The sequence below is a fragment of the Heterodontus francisci genome, chromosome 6, assembly GCF_036365525.1.
Source record: "Heterodontus francisci isolate sHetFra1 chromosome 6, sHetFra1.hap1, whole genome shotgun sequence".
Taxonomy (NCBI): Eukaryota; Metazoa; Chordata; class Chondrichthyes; order Heterodontiformes; family Heterodontidae; genus Heterodontus; species Heterodontus francisci.
This window is the reverse complement of record NC_090376.1, coordinates 50,764,888-50,785,040: the sequence shown is the minus strand read 5'-3', so window position 1 is coordinate 50,785,040 and position 20,153 is coordinate 50,764,888.

The following is a 20,153-nucleotide window of genomic DNA, read 5'->3' as shown; positions in this document are numbered from 1 at the left end:
TGAATGGCCTACTTCTGTTCCTATGAGAGAACCATGTGACAGTCTTCCCAGTCTCTGTAAAACTTGGAGTTTTTGTTACACAAAGCAGAGAAGCTTTTGAGAGCCAACCCATGCAAGACCCCCATGGGGCTGTGAGTGTGTGTGTGTGTGTCTTTCTCTCTGCAGTTATCATTGCAAGTTTCCAAACCTGTCTGTGACTGCAGAACATCCAAGTCTACCATTGCTACAGATAGAGACCACCGGGGGAGAAAGCCATCTACATCACTGTCTCTAAGAAAGCCCTGATCCAGGTGGACTAGCTACAAATGCACCTCTACCAGCCAGAGACTTCGTAACCATGAATTCAGCCAGAAGACAACTGAATTACCAGACCCCACAGATTGCATATTATTTTTACTTGTTCAGGACTCTAATGTAACCCAAACTATCCTTCATCACTCTGTAACCTATTTGTGTGTGTGTGTGTGTGAAAGTTGGAGCGTAGTTATATTCTTTTACTTAGATCGGGATTTGATTTTTAGTACAATTAAACTAACCTCTTGTTTAAACTCAAGAGAACCTGTCCGATTGGTTCTTTTATGATCATAGCACATAAAGAGTTAAACACTCACTGAATTGGTAAACACATCCACTGTTTAAAAATAAATAAACCCTGTTGTGGTCGAACATGGAGAAGGACAAGAGAGGAGCCTTGCGACCCATGACTCGAACATATTCCAGTCGAAGTTTTAAATGTTTCAAATATTTCATTAAATTTTTTAAATAACCTCTCAGACATCTCCTTCCTAGGCTGAAAAGCCCAAGTTTCTGTAGTCCTGACATTAGGGATTAATACAATGGCTGTTCTTTGCACTGCCTCCAGTGCTTGAATGCTTCTATTGCTTCTTGGCAACCAGAACTGGACGCAGTATTCAATGTGTGGTCTGACCAGAGCACCGCACAGTTTGACCACTATCTCCTCTGATTTGTATTCAAATAATTTGGCCATGTAGCTCAAAATTCTATTGGCTTTGTTGATTGCTGCTTTGTATTGGCTGCTCTGGTTAAGTCTTCACAGAGCCCTTGGTCTCTTTCAGCTTCATCAGTGTTCCATATTTAAATTAGTCCAATTTATAACTAAAATAGCTAAAGATGTCTACCTGTTAAAGAAAGAATTTGAATTTTTATAATGCCTTGTATGTCTTCAGAACATCCCAAAACGTTAATGACCAATGAATTACCTTTGGAATGTAGCTTTCTTGTTTTGAAGGTAAACGTGATACACAGCAGTGAGATGATTGATCAATTATTATGTTATGGTTGTGTTGGCCAGGATCTTCTTCAGAAAAGTGCTGCAGGATGTTTTACATTCAGCAAACAGTTAGACAGGGCCTCAATGTAACATTCAAAACATGACATCTCCAGTAATACAGTATTTCCTCATTACTGCATTGAAGTGACAGCCTGAATTATGTATTCAAATCTGGGATTGGGGCTTAAATCCATAACCTCTGACTCACAAATGAGAGTGCTGCCATTGATCCAGGCTGATTTTTTTTTTAAAAAGTCATCCTGTCAACTTCTAGTATTCAAAGAAATATTTTCAGCAGTAGAGGTCAGTTATAGGAATGCTAATTTTCCAAGTATCGTTCATTAGGAGAAAAGATACTTATTCGGAGCAAAATAACTAATTATGGTTTAAAAGTGTGCTTTACTTTCATGAGGTTGGTCTGAAAAGCAAACTCCCGTGTCCCTTTAAATTGGTATGTAGTCTCTGGCTGATCATAAACCTTGCTCTCAACATTTCTTGCACGTGTGGTTGTGATTGTTACATTCATGGCATTTACGCTAGGTATTCAAAATGGGTACTGCATCATCAACCACAACCTATGAACTACTTGCCTAAATTGAATATACACTTGACCAGATTGACTCAGGTTGTAAATGAGCAGACAATTTATCGAACATTGATACAGGTAACTGAATATTATTCAGTATGAAAAATATATTTACTGTGATTTACAAACTTTATCATCCTCAAAATGTCAAAACAACAAACATTTTTCTCCTAAACTATCTCTCATCATGCATGAATCCTTGAGAAATGGATAGTCATGCTACAAAACGCCAAAAGAACATCGCTGACTTAGCTCAACCTCTCTGCTGGCCTCAGACTGACTAATGAGTTGGATGCAGGCAATCCCAGGCAAGCCCACACTTGTAATATTCAAGTCAAAGAGCTGTTCATCAAAGAGCTACAAATAATCATTGGTCTTGTCCCTTTTTCACAGGCCCAACCCATGGCAGCTGTCAATATTGAATCATGGTTAGATCTGTGCCAGATAACTTGAACAATCTGATGAAATAATTTTCAACTTTACCATTTTGGGCAATAAACTGGCAGAATGGATTGCCCGCTCATTATATAATATGCCCAACTTTCATGTGGGTTGATTTTAATGGCGATCAAAATCAGTTTTGATGAAAGCTTATTGACCTGAAGCATTAACTCTGGCTGGAATTTAACGTCCCCTTGCTCCCCCCACACCCCGCGCCCCCCCGGGAACAGGCTGGGAGGTGGGGGGGTGGGATGCGGGGTAAAATTGTGTGGGAGGTATGGGGCTGATGTGCCCATTGCCTACCCACCCCTGCTGCTATTTTACCAACAACAGGGGAGGTGGCAAATGGGCTGCCCAGGACAATTGAGGCTCTTAAGTGGCCAATTAATCACCACTTAAGTGGCCTCCTCCTGCTGCCATTGGTATTTTACTAGCAGTAGGCGAGCATTTCAGCACCTGAGGAGGCCACCCAATAATACCTGGCAGCCTCCTTGCAGGCTGAGGGGGGAGAGCCTCCTGATCAGGCACCCTGTCCCCCATGGAGGGACTCCCCTGCTAAAACTACCCCACCTCCTCTGCTCTCTGACCCAATCCCCCTTCACCGGGGGCTAGCTGATTGTCCCTGGTGAGCCCCAACCCCACTTACCTGTTCCAAAACTGGCGTCCATCGTGGCTCCTCTCACTGGGTGCAGTCCCAATAGTGGCCACTGCTCCCAGTGGTGTTACTGGGACTGAAGAGCTACCGGCCCTTTGATAGGCCGGAAGCTCTTGGAGGCCGGACTTCCTGCCTCAGAGGGGTGGAAGTCCCCACCGAGACCTATTCGAGGCCTGGGCCACACAAAATAGCAGTGTGGCTTCCAGGCCCGGTGGAGGTGGGCTCTCCTCCGACTTTTCAGCCAGTGGTGGGGCCACCACCTCAATGTTAAATTCAGCCCTTGTTTCTCTCTTCACAGATGCTGCCTGACCTGCTGAGTATTTCCAGCATTTTCTGTTTTTATATCAAAATCAGGCAGGTTCTATAATGGATGGCATATTTCTGGCAGTTTATCACCTAAGTGGTAAAGGTGAAAATTATCCCCTCCCACGTGAAGACGTACAAGAACAAAAGACATTAACAAATTGTAGCTCTCATATCTATATTTGATCAACAGTACTTTAAAAAGATATATAGGTTGTTAATCCTTATACTGACCTGTCACTTGCACCCTGATTGCTGCTTAATAATTGAATTGCTACTTTTTTGGAACTTATTTCTTTGACCAACATTTTGGTCATTTGCCTTCATATCTTAATATATGTCTCAATATTGTAGAGTTTGTTTTACAATGCTCCTGTGAAGCGCCTTCGGACATTTTATTATGTTAAAAGTGCTATTTTAATACAAATGGTTTTGTTATTGTTTTGAGACTTTGTGCACTGACCTGGTTGGCTGTTCTTTGTAGGTGAACCTGGATGTTTAATCTGTAAAGCAGGAACCAAATAAATAACATAACAAATACAAATTGTCACAGTATTTTCATACCACTAACATCCAATCTTCACCCCTGATTACCTGCCAATCTAGAGAGCAGTCTGTGGCATAAATGCAAAAACAAATGTTTTCAAAAATTGCAGCAAAACTCAACTACCTTTGTAATACAAAAGCAAAATACTGCAGATGCTGGAACTGTGAAATAAAAACAGAAAGTGTTGAAAATACTCAGCAGGTCAGGCAGCATCTGTAGAGAAAGAAACAGAGTTAACGTTTCAGGTCAATGACCTTTCATCAGATGAAAGTGTTATGCCACTCACCTGTCATGCCCTGTTCGATCCTCTCGGTGCACTGTCTCAAGGTTGGAAGATCCACACTTCTGCTGTTGACTTCTTTGGTCATTTTCAATCATGCCTGCTTGATTGGAGAGGCTGTCCTCTGCAATGAGAAGCTTTTTTTATGTTGTCTGATGCAACATAAATCAGATGCGTGGAGTTCAGGTTGTTTGAAGATCTCAAACAGGTTTAGTAAGCAGCTAACAACTATATAGAGTACAGAACTAACTATTACAGGACTTACCTCTTGGTGTTACAGTAGCAGAGTGAGACTGGCATGTAGTCACATAACTACATCCTGGCATATAGCTCATTAGCATACTAGGATCTTAAAGGTACATTACTCTTAAAGGCAATCAAACAACCCCCTTATTTCCAAAGATAAGCCTTGTATGGTAAAAGTAAAAACACATGAAATTAGACAACATCAAAATTATTTACACATGGCTAGAGATTATGAAATTTTCAAGAATAGAGGCTCAAAAGTCCATAGGTCGCCTCGGTGGTTTGGCAACCCTTGCTCGGGGACTTTGCATCCCTTCTGTTGCTGTTCTTTGAGGTTTCTCCATCTCTGGGCCAGTCTCTGTTGCTCTGCCTTCAGCCTGCTAACATACTCCGTTGCCTTTCTCAAGATGACCACCTTTGAGGCCTTGTCATTCTTGGAAAGTTCTGACACCTTATGTTGAAGATCCAACAGATAATGATTCAACTCATTTCTTCTCTGCCTCTTCAGGACATTGCATGTTCATCACCTCTCCTTATCCTCCGTGTCTGAAGGCTCGGGGCTCCAGATTGAGGACTTGTTGGGGGAAGAGTACTTGGTCTCATGGAGATACCTGTCCATTCTGGCTCATTGTGGTGCTGGCAGTTCTCTATAGAGCAGAAGTGAAGGTGTGGCATAGTTGTGCTGTTTCTTGGGTTTCCAGACTGCAACGTTTGATGCTGGTCAGAGTCTACGAGCAGGTTCCAGTCCTTGGAGATTTTCCCTTGGCAATGCTCTCCTGGATAGTTGTGATGTCGAGGTCCTTACATGCTGGTAGTCCTGCCACTGCCGGTCTGCTTGTATCTACTAGGTAGAATGTTTGTGGTTTCCATGCCGACTTGCCATATTTGCATTGCATTGTTAATGTGCCATTGCAAGGTATGGGTGACCCGTTGTGTGCAGATAGTTTGGCAGTTGTCAGTTGTATCTTTGATCGCCAATGACTCTGGTACATACCTTTGAGGTTTCTGTCTGGTAGGATATTTGCACTAGCGCCGGTGTCAATCTTGACCTTTAGTGTATTTTTGCCAGCTTTCTTTGGGCATGTGATGTTGATGGCGGTGAAAGCTTCCAGTTACGTGACTTCATCAACATGATGTGTCAGGTTCACAATGTGGAATGTTTGCTTGTCTTCTGACTGAGACTTACTTCTCTCTGAGTCTTGTCCCAAGTCTGTTTTGCTGTGGACCTCATGTATCGGTTTGCGATTATGCATGTCTCTGGCGCTTTCCTCGCTGCTGTTGCAGTGCTGCTGCACCTGTCTTCTCTTGGCTCGTGTCCTACCATGGCTTCTGGCTGCGACTTCGGAGCCAGAATTCATGCATAAGCGGGCCCAGTGTCCTTTTACACCACAAGCCTTACATAGGTCTCGAAATGCAGGACAACTGCGCCTTGAGTGGGATCAACCACACAGCTTGCTTGATCTTTTTGACCTGGTTATGGTTCTGATACTGTTGGCTGCACCTCGTGCTTGTAGGTGCTGTTGTCCAGATACAATGGCTTCGTATTTCCTGCCATCTTCCAGAAGTGCATCAATGCTGTGATCTTTTTTTCCCTCAAGAGGTCTTTCTGAAATGCTTCAATGGGTGTTGATACAATCACCAGCTCCATTATTTGGTCTGACAGCTCAGCTTCTGAGAAATCGCATTCTTTGCCCTTACTACGGCATCTGCTTATGAACTGGTCTATTGATTCCTGTGGCTGTTGCCTGTAGGACATCAATTCTAGGCGGTGAATTCGCACATTCACTCTTAATCTGAGCTGATCTTCCAGCACATTCCATATCTTAGCGGGATCTTTCTGGTCCTTTTCAGATATGCCTGAGGTATTGATTCTGTACAATCCCTCATTTCCAATTGCTATCATTATTTTTAGAGCTTGCTTCTCTGGTTCTGATCTGTGAAGCATAACTGCATTCTCTGTTTGAACAGTTGGAACTCAGATAGGATATCCATGGCTTTCCAGTTCATGTTGGGAAAATTGAAATCCATCTTTCTGCTGTTCTTTTGCTCGAAAACTTGCTTTACTTGCTAAAACTTGCTAAACTCTCTTGGCTGATTTGATTGACAGCAGAAACTTGTCAGTTTATCCAGCTTCCAGCACTGGAGTCTGTTGTTTACACAGCTGTGCAACAGGTATTTCAAGTGTCTTTTTTCTGTTAGTTTGTTTATACAACCTTTCAAGAGGCAATTCTTAATGCTTGAGTGGTTTTATGATTTTTATTAAACTCAGGCTAAGTGAATGAAAAGTCTTCACAGTGAGTGGTTTTAATGGGGTTTCCTTTTATAGTTCTAGCTGCTGTGTGAATGAAGGATTCCCGCGCTTTTCACTGTTGGGTGCCTCCTGTAATGGCGCCGACCACCATTCAGCCTGGGAGGGGAGTTGGGTCTTCTTCATTTTTGTAACAGAGGCTTTGAAAACGATCAACTTTTAGGCACTTCAAAGCTTTTTGAAAAAAGATTTGATATGCTGAAGGACGTCAAAGCTTTTTTTTAAAGCAGTATCCCTCGCCTGTTGGCAGAATGACTCATCCAATTTCCTTGCAGCCTGTCGTTCAGTTCTGTCTTCTACAGCTTGAGGTATATGTTTTCTTCTTTCCCTGTTTGGGCCAGTATTTTTCTTTACCTTTCTCTCTTCCAGCTGTAGGGAGGTAGTTTTTAAAAGCTGTTTTCCTGTAGTCTTCAGACTTGGATTTTTTTCTTCTCACCACAGCTGCCACCATGCAATGAGAAGCTGTTTTTATGTTGTCTGATGCAACATGAATGAAATGTGTGGCTTTCAGGTTGATTGAAGATCTCAAACAGGTTTATTAAACAGCTAACTAATATATACAGTACAGTTACCTATGACAGGACTTGCCTCCTGGTGTTACAGTAGCAGAGTGAGACTGGCATGTAGTCATACGACTCCATCCTGGCACTTAGTTCATTAGCATACTAAGATCTTAAAGGTGCATTACTCTTAAAGGCAATCACACAACACTGTTCCTCGCCTCCTTGTAAGAGCTCACCTCACTGCATCCCCTCACATCCCACAGCAGGACTTCCAGATAAGAGCGAGAGACCTGGGGAGCAGCAGGAGTGCAGCCCGTCCTAGCCGCAGACAGAGTATCAAGAGGATGCAGGACCTCAGGAGGGTTTGACAAGTGAATGGCTTAACACTTTCAGGTGCTAAGCCCCACACTCAGACTTTTCCAGAATTGTCCTGTACAGCATGCCTCAGGTCAACACACCTTGCATCACCACCAATTCCTCTCTCTCCAGGCACCTTACATAGCCATCTGAAGAGCCACCACTCATACTTACCCTCAGCCTATTGCCCTCTTGCACCAATGCCTCACAGTCACCCTCCACAAATGGTGCCTTTCCCTCCTCTCCACACAAGCCATTATGAACTCACACCTCTCTGTTTTCTCTCCTTGCAGGAGAAGAGAGCACACAATTTGATGGGAAGCAGAGACTGGGGTCAGTGGCCCTCCAGTGACAAGCACCTTATTGACACTAGCCATGCATGACCACCTGCGCCAATGGAAAGGAGGTCTTGTTCCAGAAGGCTCCAGATGGTCAGCAGTGATTTGCCATGAGAGCCTGACCCTCCTGAGGCACTGGTGCTCAGACATGTTAGGAGAACTGATCGTCTATCTGGAGACTCTGCGTCGGGGGTCTCTCTCCTTCTAGCTGCGTCTTGGTGTCCATTCCATCTGCCCAGTGGAGGGGCAAATGTCTGAGGAGAAGGCAACTGGTGCTGCTGATGATGTTGCACCTATTGCTGCTGGTACTGTTGGTGGTGGTGTTGTTTCTGCTCTTGCCCCTCATCGGAGGTTGTGGGTAAAATGTTGGAAAAGGTTATAAGAGACAGGATTTATAATCATCTTGAAAAGAATAAGTTCATTAGCGATAGTCAGCACGGTTTTGTGACGGGTAGGTCGTGCCTCACAAACCTTATTGAGTTTTTTGAGAAGGTGACCAAACAGGTGGATGAGGGTAAAGCAGTGGATGTGGTGTATATGGATTTCAGTAAGGCGTTTGATAAGGTTCCCCATGGTAGGCTATTGCAGAAAATACAGAAGTATGGGGTTGAAGGTGATTTAGAGCTTTGGATCAGAAATTGGCTAGCTGAAAGAAGACAGAGGGTGGTGGTTGATGGCAAATGTTCATCCTGGAGTTTAGCGACTAGTGGTGTACCGCAAGGATCTGTTTTGGGGCCACTGCTGTTTGTCATTTTTATAAATGACCTGGAAGAGGGTGTAGAAGGGTGGGTTAGTAAATTTGCGGATGACACTAAGGTCGGTGGAGTTGTGGATAGTGCCGAAGGATGTTGTAGGGTACAGAGGGACATAGATAGGCTGCAGAGCTGGGCTGAGAGATGGCAAATGGAGTTTAATGTGGAAAAGTGCGAGGTGATTCACTTTGGAAGGAGTAACAGGAATGCAGAGTACTGGACTAATGGGAAGATTCTTGGTAGTGTAGATGAACAGAGAGATCTTGGTGTCCAGGTGCATAAATCCCTGAAGGTTGCTACCCAGGTTAATAGGGCTGTTAAGAAGGCATATGGTGTGTTAGCTTTTATTAGTAGGGGGATCGAGTTTCGGAGCCACGATGTCATGCTGCAACTGTACAAAACTCTGGTGAGACCGCACCTGGAGTATTGCGTGCAGTTCTGGTCACCGCATTATAGGAAGGATGTGGAAGCTATGGAAAGGGTGCAGAGGAGATTTACTAGGATGTTGCCTGGTATGGAGGGAAGGTCTTACGAGGAAAGGCTGAGGGACTTGAGGTTGTTTTCGTTGGAGAGAAGGAGGAGGAGAGGTGACTTAATAGAGACATATAAGATAATCAGAGGGTTGGATAGGGTGGATAGTGAGAGTCTTTTTCCTCGGATGGTGATGGCAAACACGAGGGGACATAGCTTTAGGTTGAGGGGTGATAGGTATAGGACAGATGTGAGAGGTAGTTTCTTTACTCAGAGAGTAGTAGGGGCGTGGAACGCCCTGCCTGCAACAGTAGTAGACTCGCCAACTTTAAGGGCATTTATGTGGTCATTGGATAGACGTATGGATGAAAATGGAATAGTGTAGGTCAGATGGTTTCACAGGTCGGCGCAACATCGAGGGCCGAAGGGCCTGTACTGCGCTGTAATGTTCTAATTCTAATTCTAATTCTAACTGCATAAAAGTGCTCCCGTGCTGAGGTGAGTGGGGAAGTGTAGCTGAAGGTGAGTGATTCCAAGAATTTGGCAATCACCTATCAAGCAGTGAAATTACACTCTGAGAGATGATGTGCTTTGAACAGCAGCCTCTCATCTGCCAGTGGCTGGAGCTCTTCGGTTTCACTGATTAAAGCCTTCCCAACCTGTCAGTTTCACTGAAAAAGCTCTTCCTGCTGTGCACATGCCTTATTGTCCCTTGCGAGTTACTGACAGGTTGGGAAATAGGTTGCCTGGCTGGGAAAGTCAGAAGCCAGAGTTAAAGAAGTTCTTAATTGCCTTTTTAATTACCTTAATTGGCTTCCCGTCAGATTCAAGGGGGTTCTGGGGAAACTCGGAAGAGGGTGGGATGACATGAGAATCCCAACCCGATGTAAATTTCAGGGGATTTAACTCCCTGCATTGCACACAAACCTGCTTCCCTTTGACTGACAGAAGTCCCCCCTTTGTATGTTGAATGGAACAGTTTTAACTATTCTGCTTCTTTACTTTTTGAAACTAGTTCAATTAAATTTCATTGAATGCATGTGGCCCAGACATTTGCTCCTTCTGAATCAGATCTAAAGCTGATTTATGTGTTACTGTAAAGAGGTTATCTTGAAACATCTTTAAGATGTTGATCCAATATTTTAATATTTGCACAAGAAAGGAGTGTGAGGAGGAAATCTTCCCAGTTCACCCTAAGTGTCAAGTTTTTGGAGTTATTTTCCGAATTGTAGTGCTAAGGACTTTTATAGTTATAAATGTCAGAAATAAGTTCCATAATTTGTCTTACTTTAATTCTGGGATTATCAGCAAAAACAAAAGTAAGAGATTGTACAGCTGCACATGGTTGAGATGAACAGCTACATTTGATTTCTATCTATTAGGTTTTTTTTGTGATATGAGGGATTTGCCAAGCTTCAGTGAAACCTATAAAGACTTGCAAGGCTTTGTGTGAATTTGTGTAACTGGGAAGGAGAAACAGATGTTTATGTTATTATGAGCATGACTACAGTTACTTGTAGCAAATAGTATTTCAATAATAATATGATTAAGCTCCTATGTCTTCAAGGATTCAAGGCACACCAAATGGCTCCGTGGATAAATGCACTACCTAGTGCAGCATTGGGCCATGCAAACCAGAAAGGTCCAAGACCTATCCCTGTTGATCTTAGCAAGGATAGTAGTGAGTGTGCTGCAATTGCTATCAACATTCCTGTAATAGGATAGATTATGCAGATTTCCCATTACTGATCATTTGGCAACAACCCTGTTGAAATGTTTCAATGTTGGGTGTGTAGAGGAGTGGTCAGCTACCAATTTTTAAAAATATATTATTCTTGGGATGTAGGTGATGCTAGCAGGAACACATCTTCATCGCCATCCCTAGTTGTCCTGGTAAGGTGGTGGTGGGTCTTTTCCTTGAACCGCTGCAATCATTGTGCTTTTAGTGCTCTCCACAATGGTGTTAGGTAAGGAATTCCAGGAATTTGGCCAAGCAATGATGAAGGAATGGCAATATATAGTTCAAGTCAGATGTTGCATGACTTGGAGGTGAACTTAGGGGCAATAGTGTTCCCATGATCTTGCTACTCTTGTCATTCTTGGTCGAGGTCAGTTTTGGGCTGAAGTAAGCTTGATATATTGCTGCAATTCATCCTGTTTATAGTACAGTGTAGCAATAGAATGCCAGTGGTGGTGGTGGAGTGAGGGGGGGGGGAGCGGGTGGGGGGTTCATGGAGTTAAATATTGAATCATACTTCCTCACACTCCTTTCTTGGGCACTGATCAAGTGGGCTGCTCTGTTCTGGATAGTGCTGAGCTTCTTGAGTATTGTTGCAATTGCTCCAATCCAAATGGGTGGTGCATATTTCATCACATTCCTAACTTGATCCTTATTGAAGGGAGAGAGGTTTGAGTGGTTAGGAGGTGAACCGCCTCTCACCGAGTCCCCTGTCTCTGTTTGCTATTCTTGTTGTCACATTGTTGATATCACTGGTCTTGATCCTATGCACACCAACATCCAGACATTTCAACAGCGGGGTGACGATGAAAAAATACAGGCTCAAACTGAAGAGTTACAAAAATTGACTTTACCTTTATTAAAAAAAATAGACAATGCGCAAAAGAAGGCTGCATGTGTATTCAAAGATTGCCGCACTATCTGTTTCGAACAAAGGTTGCTTAATCAGGTTGAGAGGTATCAATTACACCCAACCTGAAACATTCCTGAATACAATGGGTTCAACTGAAACAAAGAAGGTATGAAATGGGAACATCATAACTGGATTATTCTCATCCTGGGCCATTGTGTGATCACCATGGGGGAAGAGACCAAAGCATCTCCTACCGGAAAAGGCAGCCCTTGAAGCAGGGAGAGAGAGACATACACATTAATTGCCCACTTAAGGGTCTCAATTGGTGGTGGGACGGGAAGGCCGTTCACAGGCCTTCCTGCCCCAGACTTAATTTGGGTGGAGGTGGGAAGGTGGTGGGTTCCCATCCCCACCACCATCCCGCCCAAGTATATGCTCTCCCTGCCTCCAATCCTGATGCAGGGGAGAGCATAACATTCCCCCTGTTGTATGACCAGTATAGCAAGGTATTGGAGAGCATCATATCCTATATTGCCTTTACGAGAGGAGGTGAAAAGGGGTTAAAATGATCCTTTTACATAAAAAAATATAAAAAATTAAACATAGCTTCAATGAGTCAGTTTAACCGCAAATATCTGAATTACTGTTGGCTACTTTTTATTTTAAACACTGCATCATTTAATATTTATAAATTAAAAACATTATGAACTAATCACATTCTCTTTTAAAGAAATGCTTGATAAAAGAACTTAAAATCTTCCAGTTGCATGATTCAGTTTTATCAGTGTGAGGTAAGAAAATGTGGATAGTGAGAGTGTGCTCCTATTTCAAACAACGCCAAGGTGATAATTAGAATGTCAAACATTTTTGCCCTGTAAACTTACCTACACTCTGGGTGTAGAGGATTATTAGAGATGGAACAATGCTCTCATAGAGATCACAGGATTAACTGACTGTTCATCTTTCACTGCCAAACACGGGCATCAAAACAGTTTTATAGAAAAGCTATTCATAACCTGTTGACTAAAACAGCATGATTACCGCGGCATTGCCCCAGCTTGTAGTTTTGCTGCTACCTCAGAACAATTTTGTGAGGCGGTCCTGGGGCAGAACAGCTAGAAGTGAAAAGTTTACTTCATTTTACATGAATTGGCTTGATTCCAGCCTGGGAAACATCAGTGAACAGTTGTTAAAAACCTCACTCTTACATTTCTGTACTAATTTTTATTTTTTAAGTTACTCATTGAATTAAAGTTTTGCTGCATTTTAGTAGATCTCTCTGATCTTACTTCTTGCATAGAAATGTACAAAATGAATTCTATCCAACATAGAATGGTTACAGTATAGAAGGAGGCCGTTCGGCCCATTGGTCCCCTACCAACTGTCTGCAAGGGCAAATCTGCTAGTTCCACTCCCCAGCCCTTTCCCTGTAGCCCTGCAAACTTTTCTTTTCAGGTTCTTATCCAATGCCCTTTTGAAAGCCACAATTGAATCTGCCAAACTCTCAGGTGGTGCATTCCAGATCCTAACCACTCACTGTGTAACATGGGGTTTTGTGTTCAATCTTAGAAACTACAAAATAAACTTCAGTACTTGAAGATTCTGTGGACTTGAAAAAAAATGTTTAGCAACTTATTTCAGGTTTAAAATTATAATATAATAAATGACAGATAACACAGGTTCACATGATAATAATCCCACTCTGGGAGTTTAACTAAACGTGATTTTTTCTGATAACACTCCTGTGAAGTGCCTTGGAACATTTTACTACCTTAAAGGTGCTATATAAATTCAAGTTGTTGTTGTGAGAACATTAAAATTTTCCTTTAAAAGGAAATTATTTTTATGAAAATAAAATGTTTCCCAAACATATTTTGTTTTGGGAGCAAGAAAGGTCCTGCCACGTTTGTTGCAGCAGAAGTGAAGTGAAGATACACTTTAATGGATTTATTTTATTGCGCTGCACAGTTGAAAAAAGCTTTGTGAAGTACTTTTCAACAAGACGGTCGAGATGAGTTTCCATTCAGCGACTAACATCACTGTTATACCAATGGAGGAAGATTTGAATCTACTGGTGGCCAGGAGAGATATTTACAGGAGTGTTTCCTAGGTCAGATTAGTTGCATATCCATTCAGTAAATCCCATGTAAACAGGTATAAACTGCTGGAATGCATGCGAATTGGAGTGCAGTCTTTTAAAAAGACAGCTCAACTGATCAAAAGGCAATGGGGGAAAATAGCCACCCACCCCAATAGAAAAATGAAAGCAGAGAAGCCGGTGTCAGTGACTGGAAAAAGTTGTTGGTAGTGACATGTTGAGACAGAATAAATATGACTACTAGGAATAGCAGGATTGTAGCTGGTGACAGCTGTGGAGATTGCTGTGCAAACACCACTAGGATATATTCAGACAGAAATGGAACTGATATCAAGCTTGTCAAATCTGAAAGCTTTGTTCTTACGAGCTGTGCATGAGAAAGTAATTGTTCAGCCAAGCTGTCATCGCATTTCGGAAAGCTACCCCTCCAGTGCTAAATGTAAGTCTGTGTATATACTGTACACTCTGATCTGCTTTGACTGTAACACTCTGTTTTTGTATCCTGAATCAGGATACATAGCATTGTATGTTCCAACATGTCTGATACATATATTAAATAGTACTGATGGAAAACTGCTGTGTGATTGTTTGATAACCCACAGTTTTACAATTAATAATCCCTGACTAAAATTTATGGCCCCGGATATCCATGGGCCTTCTGGTACACTCCTGCTGTACGTCAAGGGCTGGACATCAGTGGGAAGGCCAATCAGATGGGATGTTGTAGAAAGGTAAAGCCAGCATTACTGTTCCAGGTTTAGTTTAGTTTAGTTTAGAGATACAGCACTGAAACAGGCCCTTCGGCCCACCAAGTCTGTGCCGATCATCAACCACCCATTTATACTAATCCTACACTAATTCCATATTCCTACCACATCCCCACCTGTCCCTATATTTCCCTACCACCTACCTATACTAGGGGCAATTGCTAATGGCCAATTTACCTATCAACCTGCAAGTCTTTGGCATGTGGAAGGAAACCAGAGCACCCGGAGGAAACCCACGCAGACACAGGGAGAACTTGCAAACTCCACACAAGGCAGTACCCAGAATTGAACTCGGGTCACTGGAGCTGTGAGGCTGCGGAGCTAACCACTGCGCCACTGTGCTGCCCTAGGTGAGCACGTGTCATGTGAAAATTGACAGTGAGAGGAATTATGTGATGCCAAAATAGCTGTTAAGATTTAAAATGTAGCAGAAAGTCATTGGGAATTTCAACTTGCTTTGTTATCTGTACTCTTCATTTCAAGTGTCAAATTTATTCATTTTAAAGAGTTGTTTTTTTTAAAAAAGTCACAAATTTTTCAATTCTGCTTGCAAGTTTCTGTCAAAGTTACAGTATTGATTTGAATCAAAAGTAATACTTATGAAGTCCCGGAACTATCACATTCACATTTAATCACTTCAGTTACTAAAGAAATTACACAAAAACATAACACAATGTGAACCTATATATAAAAAGCCCCTGTGTCTTTTCAATCAATTGCCTTAGCTACTTGGTCATGAATGCAACTTGGTATTTTGTTGGTGCCCATGTGTACAAGTATTGGGAGATGACAAACAAAATACTGTTATTCATCATAAAATAAATATGTCTTTTAATCGTCATTCTGTTGTATTAGAGCACCAACATTTTGAAGACAGATTATCTAATCATTGCTGTTTGTCAGATCTTTCTATGTGCAAATTGGCTGCTGAGTTTCCTACATTACAACAGACAAAACTGTCATGTCAAAAGTATTTTATTAGCTGTAAAAGTGTTTTGGGATATTGTGAAAGGCGCTATATAAATGCAAGTTTTTTTTATTTTACTTTGAAAGTACCCAATTAAATTCAAAATGACATGAAAAATGCCAAACACTATGTTACGGCCAGGTGTGGAGGGGGCCTCAGGCTCCCCTCTTGCCGGCCCTCTTATTTCACCGCAACAAGGTTTATTCCCTTTAAACAGTGGTCGTATTTACCACCTCTGTGACTGCTTTACCTTTGTCCTTTACTGTGATTGTGAAAGAACCAATTGGACAGGCTTTCTTGAGTTTAAACAAGAAAGAAGTAAGTTTATTATACTTAACACTCGAATTCCGATTTAACATAATTAAAAGTGCGCTACACATTCACGCACACATGCACATGAGAATCACACACACACAAATTGATTTCAGAGGGAAAAATAGATTTGGTGGTTGGATAAAATTCCAGAATAAATGGAACTTAAATACATAGTCTGTTAAGGGGATGATCCGTTAGTCCTCGGCTGAAGCTGTATTCTTGAAGTCCTCGCTGGTCAAAATGCACTCTGTAGCTGGCCAGCTTTGCTCAGGGTTTTTTGAAGGCAGAATTGTAGTTGGCTCTCTTCCCTTGGTCGCTGGCTGTTTTCTGGCTTGGAGGGTTCACAGTCGCAGGCGGTTTTCTGGGGAGAGAGAAAGAGAGAGAGAAAGGAAAGCATGTAGCTTTCTGCTGCTGCACACTCTGAGTTATTGCTTACCTTCTATGAGTGCAACAAAACTTCTGTTTTTTCAGAGACGGACAGACGATCATATGGTTCTCTCAATCCCCTTTGTTTTTAATGAGATACAAGGTTCACAATTTGTTCCACAGATTCCGGGATGTCAATACTTACACTTGGAGGGGTTTGCTCTTTCAAAGTCAATGTGTCAGGATGACCTTGACTGTCATGCTAATGAAGCAATCCTGGGTAATTCAATTACTAGAGCAAGCCATTGTTCTGGGTCCAGGGCTCCTCAGACCTCTGTCTGCAGTTGAACCTTTGAATGTGCAAAGGTGTTTCAGATGCAAATTGTGATGGCCATTTTGGCTGCCAGTTTTTAAAAATAAGTTACTGTAGGATTTTTTCCATTAAAAGTCTAACGTAAATTTCAACTGATGAATTAATATTTCTTATTTGGCATATGGGGTTTTCTTGACAACTACAGAAAGCATTTGATGGAATGAAAGCAAATTTCGAAATAAAAATCATCCAGTGTTATGTATATCATTGGAACAAGGCTGGAAATATATATGTGTCAGTTTGCCAGAGGTGAAGTACTTTCAAATTTAGGCCAGTTGAAAATCATAAAAATTCACCAGATTTCAGTGGGATTTTCTCCTCTCCCATCAAATGCATTGCAGCAACTTTGAATTCTCAGTCTGAACAATAAATAATACTGATATTAAGCAATTCACTCTCTTGGTTACCCATGGTTTCGTATTTTCGCAAAGAACTGGTGCAACAAATATACAGCTGGAAGTGACTGAACAAAGTCACATGTCTCAGCAAAATAATTTTTATTGCTGACAATTACAATAACTGTACTTTGCAACTTACATTGAACAGGCTGGTCTAAAAGATCCCTGGGGCTTTGTAACTCCGGTAGGAGTACAACATAACCTACCGGAAATCATGTCACTGCCAATTTCCCTGTCAGCCTTGTAAGGGTTAGAACTTCCACCTGCCCCTTACATGGCCAATGATGTCAAGTCAGCCCTTGTGACTCACTAGGGATATGGTGAAATTTTTGAAGTCAGAGATGAGACAAACTGTTCTTGAGTTGAACACAAAAGTGCCCCACCAATAGCACCCAGACAGTGACAGTGCAAAGTAATATGGCCCAAAAACATCACACTGCCCCACATTTAATCCTGCAGTTCCCTTTGATCGGTCTAGACTAGTCATACAGAAATCAGACAATACCGTGCCAAAAATACTGTGGTGAGTTTGCTGTGTATCATTGACAAGTTTTTGGGTAAGTTCTGTAATAGTGTTACTGGCTTTATGGACCCTTCAATGTACAAAATAAGAATAAACATATCCCCCCGTGGTTACTTGTACCTTTATTTTGATGTAAAACCAAATTTAAAAGACGTGAAGTTTTTCTGTTCAGTAAAAGTTAATTCAGGCACAAATCCAGTTTCCTTTGCTGTTTACTGCTTCATGAACACTTCAAATAAAATTCAATAACTTTATTACATTTCATCCTTTGCTCCAAAAGATTGAACACAGTTGCAATCTGACATTTGGCTAGCTAGTTTGCATGCATTTTGTTGAACTATGGATTGGGGTTTTGCTGCATTTTCATTAACTAGAGGAACAAGAAAGTCAATCCTTTATTGACAATAATATCTCTTCTTTGCTTGTAATTATGGTAAAATTGATATGTTGACACCAATATTAATTTTTCGTCAGCCAGGTATCAGGCATGCACATCATGGGCGACGGGGATCTCGACCACCGGCTAAAGCACTGGTGAGAGCCCCGCGTCACCTCCTCTGGGGAAGGCCTGCCAAATCAAGTGCGAATAAGGCACTTAAGTGGACAGCATTGGGTCTTTCCCAGGATCACGGACCCTGATGACGGAAGTCCCGCCCTCTGAGAGCTGTTGGCCAATCGGAGTCTGGCAGCTGTTTAACTGAGCAGCGCCATCACGGAGGCGGTGGCTGCTGCCAGTACATGACCCACCGGAGGTGAGGGACCCGGATTGCAGGTAAGTCGAGGTGGGAGGAGTTTCGCGGGGTGGGGGTTGCAGGGTAGGTGGGTGTGGGGGGGCGGTGCTTAGCAGCAAGGGCAGGGGTTGGCTCTCAGCGGGGCCCCCTGCCCCATTCCCGATGCTGGGTCCCTCAATTGAGCACTAAGTGCCTTTTAATGAGGGCCCCCCTCGCCCCACCCCCGGAACTGACAAGCACATGTTTGCTTGGTGTGCTCCCTGTGTGGCGACAGGCCCACTCACCGCTGGGCTAATACAGGCAGAGGTAGGATGAGGCCCTCAAGTGGGCATTATTTGCCCACATAAGGGCCTCAATTAGTGGTGGGATGGGAAGACCGTCCATGGGCCTGTCGCCACAGACTTAATTCGGCTGGTGGCGAGAAGGTGGTGGGTCCCCCCAGTCACCTTCCTGCCTGACTAAATGCTCTCCCTGCCTCCAAATTGCCACGGGGGAGAGCATACAATTCCACCCCCCTCCCCCTTGTGTCTGAACCAAGCTATTGAGAAATCTGCACAAGTAGGGCTGAATTTAGCTCCCCCCCAGGCGTCAGGGTCCATGGTGGGGGAGGCTTGAAGATCACTCTGGAGGAGGCCCGCCCCCGACCCTGAAGCTATGAGGGCCCGGCCCAATCTTTACGGAGGTGGAGAGGCCTCGTGGTGGCACCCTCACCGCTTGACAATGAGCTCTGCATTTAAATATTTAAATATATTTGCATACCTGACTTAATTGCAAGCCCACGGCTGCCTCTGGTCCTGTGGTGATCTTTGTGCCGCTGGCCTACACCTTCTGATCCCTGTCCGGGGAATTCGAGGTGCCACACTGGTTGGGAGCAGGTCATTTCCTATGTGTGGGTGGGGGGAGCAGCGATAAAGGTCTCTCATTGGTGGAGGGGATGGTGGGAAGGGGTAAAGTTTATAGTTTATGCACTTTGAGGGGGGAAACGTCAGTGAAAAAGGGAAGTGTTTTGGGGTGGAGAGGGCAAGTATTTAATATTGTGGTTTTTGGGGGGTGCGGGGTGTTGGTGGGAGAGGTTCAAAAATAACGTTTTTAATTGCTTTTAAACATGTTTCCTAAAATCTGTAAAAATGCCAGAAGGGCTCCAAGCGCTTTAAAAATGGCATCAAAGCCTGCGCACAGGCAGCTGATGCCGTTGCTAGTGACAGATGGGCCACCCCCTCCATGTGATCAGCGGGGGGGTGCGGCCTGCTCCATCCATTCAAATGAGCCTCTGCGTGGAAGATTGCAGCGGCATATCGTCATGCAGCCGGCGTGGGCCGGGCGCAGCTTCCTTCTCAGAAGATGATTCCAGCCGTAGAATTTCTGTTTAGCGCATACACAGAACACATTCTCTCCCCATAAGGAGACATCCCTTTACCTTTAGTTCAGGAGTTTAGGCACAGGTTGGCAATCCCCCAGTATGCACAGGAGTGTTTTTCTATGTGTTGTGGAGTTGAGCGAGTTAAAATCGAGAAGTTGCCAGCTGCCTATCCAGTTAGAAACACCCATTTCATTTTGGCATTGGCTTGCAGGATTATCTGAAGCTAAGTGCAAAGATTTCCAGTACTTGGTGATATTCCGAGACTTGCAGCTTCCATTACTAAGCCAGACTGGCTGGTCAGTCATCAACTTCCTGTCTGGTTCAGGTTTCAGATTACCAAACCTGCCACAAAGGTTTGATTTAGTTCTGAGCTTCTGTCATGAGTCATTTCCAGTTGGCCTCCATGTTCTCGCAGGCGGTGGGGGCCAGTTTAACTGCCTGGAGGAGGCCTCCCGGCTGCAGACCGTGGTGGGGGGGGGTGGGGGGGGGAGCACTCCAGGTAGGCCTAGAAGCCTTCCCTGCCATTCTGGATGCAGCAGCAGCAGCCGCAAGCCGCCCTGTAGAGGGCCCACCCCATTTTTTACTT